The sequence below is a fragment of the Echinops telfairi genome, unplaced genomic scaffold (genome assembly GCF_000313985.2).
Source record: "Echinops telfairi isolate 266 unplaced genomic scaffold, ASM31398v2 ScPeMD7_7469;HRSCAF=8507_0, whole genome shotgun sequence".
NCBI lineage: Eukaryota > Metazoa > Chordata > Mammalia > Afrosoricida > Tenrecidae > Echinops > Echinops telfairi.
The window spans coordinates 92,061,991-92,067,089 of record NW_022111372.1 but is presented as its reverse complement, the minus strand read 5'-3'; positions in this window follow the sequence as shown (position 1 = coordinate 92,067,089).

The following is a 5,099-nucleotide window of genomic DNA, read 5'->3' as shown; positions in this document are numbered from 1 at the left end:
GTTAGTTTAAGGACTGTTTGTTGGCCTTTAGGAGTATTTTCCAGTCCAGTCTGTTGGGGCACCAAGCCCTTTCCCCAAAGTCCACCTTTGGCATTCCCTGCGGCCCTTGCCGCTCAGTTCCCTTGCTGCACCCTCTTAGTGTTTTGCCCCGGTGTGGTGGGATCAGATCGGAAGCAATTCCCACACTGTGTCTCTGGTGCTGGCCCCCGTAGGGCTATGGGTCAGCGAGGGACATCGTGTTTCATAGTGGGGCCGGCCATGTGGTCCTCTTTGTGGACTGGCTGCTCTAATTGGGAACATCGTCTTCAAGGCTTGATGGGCCAGGATGTGCTCCACTCTCGTCCTCCCCCCTTCATCTGCTCCCATGTGCTCTGAACAGATATGTCCCTCTCCCGGAGCTGCATATTCAGTGCTGTCCTTTGAAATAAATTCTTCTGGGGGGAGGGGCAGGTGTCCACGTAGTACTTGGGATTGGGGTCAGCCCCTCAGACCTCTCCACTGGTTCCCTACTCCATGCCGACATATTGCATTCACATCTTGGAGCCCTGGGTTGAAGTCTGGTCCCTCTTTCCAGTTGTTTCACTTTTAACCTTTTACAAGAGAGGTTGTTAATTTTAATGGAATTTTAAAAACGGGAATTTTCAAAAGAAGATGGCCTCCTCTAGCTTATATACACACATTCTTGCAGCATTTTCCATTCTATTTTAGTCCTCCATCATTCTCACACTTGGATTAGTTTTAGAATTCAAATTCTCTTTCAACTAATGAGCTGTTGTCTTAAATTGTGTCCCTACCCACCCCAAATATATGTCAACTTGACTGGGTCATGGTTCTTATTGGCTAGGTAGTTACAAATGATGTAATGAGGAAATTATGTCATTTTGATTGCAAAAATAGTCGACTCTGTTAAAAATGTGCCACTAGATTTTAAACAGCTTGGGAACCAAGTCTTTCTTGCTTGGATGCCTGCATGTTTGTGTATATGCATGTATATATGTATATTTGGATGAACAGATGGACAGACAGATAAATAGATGGACAAACGACTGAGCCAAAGAATCAAATTTCTAAAACAGCTTACCAAGTAACAATTTTTATTAGGCAATTCAAAATAGTGCTAAGAAGGAGGGTGATGATGATGATACTGTTATTGGTGGCAATGTAATGTGATAAGTGCTACAACAGAAGAATGAAAAAAAATCCTGAAAAGGGAGGTGGTGAGATTCCAAAAAGTTTATTAGGGCGAATACTTTGTGCTTTCATCCCTTCACTCATTCACTTTAAATATGTTCAATGTCTGTTTTAGGCATCATATTTTATGCAGCCCTGCTGTGCACGGTGGGGAATACAAAAGAAGCATTCATTGCCATCTCCCTCTTTGTAAGGGTAATTCATGGTCTAAAATCAGGGGAGATAATCCTCTCCTTCTGAACACCAAGCTGATTCTTTAAAAAGAATAATCATCCAAAAGGTGTTTTCAATAAGTTTCATTTTATTCTATATTCAGAAAAATATAAATAATATGTATTATACATCTTGCTTCTCAGCTTCTTGCTTGCAATTTTATTTCTTTGAATTAGTTGAGAATAAGATGGCACCTTGCTCTAGGAAGCACAGAGGGAGGTCCATTCAACAGCTAAAGTGGAGATGACAAGGGGAAGGGGTTAGCACCCTGTGTTAGACAGGGTTCTCTAGAGAAACAAAGCTAGGACACTTAGGAATATATATATGTATATATTTATACCTATACATATGTATGGATAGGTTTATACAAAAAGAATGAATATAACAGCCAATTGGTCCACACAGCAGTACCGAGGGTTCAGTTCAACTCACTTCCATGAAACAGTTAATATCCTTCAACTCAAGTGGGCTACTGGGTCCACAGTCAAGGAAGCAGACAGCAGAGTCCTCCCTTGGGCAAGGCAGGCAGAGTCTCTGCACAGGCAGCAAACAGCAAGTTGGCTTCAGTAATAGTCAATAGCTCAGGAGCTTAGCAAAGTAGGCCTAGATGGGATATTGAACTCAAGCAATGCAAGGTGAAAGTATGCACCAGCATCAAACTCGAGCAATGTTTGCACTAGCAGCGTGACAAAGCAGGTCTCGAAGGAGTCTCAAGCTCTAGTAACAAGAACCAAGGGTTGGCTTGGCCCTCAGACAGTGTAGGTCACAGGTTGAGGCAGAGATTTAGATGAAGTAACAACACGCTCCAGCATGCTGTGATCAACAGAGAGCAAGAGGGGCGGGGGGCAGGCGAGCCTTGCAGAACCATTTATCTCTTTGCCCTCCAATCAAACTGTGACCCGATTAATCCCACATGTTCCTATTGGCCAAGTTAGCATAATAAACCTATCACAGTCCACCCCTTGCCAACTTGGGATCTATAAACTTTGCAGACATTAAGAAAAGCACACATACACTTAACATCATGCATCTATCATACATTTAAATTAAAACACACCGAATATAACTATCTTTTACATCATACATGAACAAATGAAAGATATTAAATAAGCACCTAAACAAGAAATACTGACAATCCTAAATCTCACTTTTGTAATTGATCACATAGTCGTAACGGATAGGTAGCACTACCTTCTTCTACTGATTCTATATGATGTTTGCCCTTGGACAGCACCTCAGCTGGCCATGGTTCTTTGCCTGGTGGCATGACCTAGACCTTCTTTCCTGAGGAGTCGGGATTATTAGACGTCCTGTCAGGATTGGGTTGATGTAGTTTACTATTTACTTTAATCACAGGGCATGGTAGTACTAAGAGATGGTCTAGGGCAGGGGTGTCAAACTCAATTAAAATGTGGGCCATTTGGTGCAGCAGGCAAGATTCACATGGGCCACATCACATTTACACATTTTGTTAAATGCATATTTTGAAGTGAAGGATCAGGAATATGGATAAAATAATTAAAACACTATATAATTGCTTTTATTTAAACATTTATTTTAAGTATTTATAAAACCAAAATTATTCTTTTCTTACCCAAAACTTGCCAGCGCTTTCCTCCTACTAGTTTTCACTTCCCTCTTATGCTGTGATCAGAAAATATAACAAAGTAACTAATAAAAAACACAAAATGTTGGACAGCTGACAAACGTGATGCACAATCGTAATGACTTCCCTCTAAAAATGTTAACTAGCGCTGCCGCTAGGTATGATTCATAACAGCACAACCCAGAGTGCTTTTTTAACCTTTTCACTGTTGGGATCTGTTTACATGACGTGACACAGAGTGGCAGACAAATCACTTCCAAACGTCGCTGGAACAGAGTCATCGCGTTTACACACTTCCACAGGCCCCAGGAAAGGCACTGGGCCACGTGTATACTCGTCTTCAGTAGTTAAAGGGTTAACGAGGGAATTGTATGTATGGTATTGACTTGATCTCCCCTAAGCGCTATTTTCTTCATAACAATTTTTTCTATTTTCATTTTATTTCAGAGCATTGTGGGCCACAAAAAATTACCTCGGGGCTGCATGCAGCCTGCGAGCTGCCAGCTTGACACCTGGTCTAGGGGATCTCCTGGATTCCAGAAATATTATTTTTTACCTCCATTATGTAGCACCAGTCCAATTTCTCCTTGGTAATCAGGATTAATCACACCACTCAGTACAGTGACACCCTTCCTGACCTGTTGATCCAAAGGCATTAGGAGTCCAAAGTGACCAGGGGGCATTCTCAGCTGACAGTGCAGTGGAATCAATGCTGTTTCCAGGTGGGAGAGTTCTTTCCTTCGGGACCAGGACCTCCAGGCCTGAGGAACACAGGGTTGCTGGAACAGGAAGCAAAAATGCTGCAAGTGGATCACTAGGAGTAATAGTGAGTGGTGCCACTGCAGCTTCCACCCCTTGGTTCCTGGACCCATGAATTCTGGCTATTGGAGACACAGCACCATATATTGGCTGCTGATTTAGAGCATATACAGCCTCCTGGAGAACATTGTCGCAGCTCTGCAAGTTGTTGCCACCTAGTTGGCACCCTAATTGTGTCTTTAGGAGGCCATTCCATCATTCTATCAAGCCAGCTGCTTCAGGATGAGAAGGAATATGATACGACCAGTGGATTCCATGGGCATGGGCCCATTGCCACACTTTGTTTGCTGTGAAGTGAATTTCTTGATCTGAAGCAATGCTATGTGGGATGCCATGCCAGTGGATAAGGCATTCTGTAGGTCCATGAATGGCAGTTTTGGCAGAAGTATTGTGTGCAGAGAAGGCAAATCCATATCCAGAGTAGATGTCTATTCCTGTAAGAACAAAACACTGTTCCCTCCATGATGGAAGTGGTCCTATGTAATCAACCTGCCACCATATTGCCGGTTGATCTCCCCGAGGAATGGTCCCATATCTTGGACTCAATGCTGGCTTCTGCTGCTGGCAGATGAGGCACTCAGCAGTGGCAGTGGCCAAGTCAGCCTTGGTGAGTGGAAGTCCATGTTGCTGCACCCATGCATAACCTCCATCCCTGCCACCATGTCCACTTTGTTCATGTGCCCATTGGGCGATAACAAGAGTGGCAGAGGAAAGCGGAGGACCAGTCTCCACAGTGCGTACCATCTTATCCACTTTATTAAAGTCCTCCTCGTCAGAGGTAACCCTTTGGTGAGCATTCACATGAGACACGATTATCTTTACTTTCTTGGCCCATTCAGAGAGGTCTATCCAGATACCTCTTCCCCACACCTCCTTGTCAGCAATTTTCCAATCATGTTCCTTCCAATTCCACGACCATCCAGTCAAACCATTAGCCACAGCCCTTACAGTCTCACATTTGGCCATTTCTCCTTCCAGGCAAACCAAACGGCCAGGTGCACAATAAACCCAACTATCACACACCAATCTTCACAAGTAGAATGACCAGAAGAAAGAAAGATTCACACCTATACCACTACCAATGACAGACACTTTGAGAATTCACTTTGAAAGTATTCATTTGGCTTACTTTGGCCTTCTATTAATTAGCAGTTTTATAGAGGACTTCCATTCATTGTAGACTATTTATAGAAAGGACTTTCCCAACTAGTTTTCTCTCATTCTCTCATGCACTCATTCTTTTAACAAAATATAGTTTAGAAGATAACAT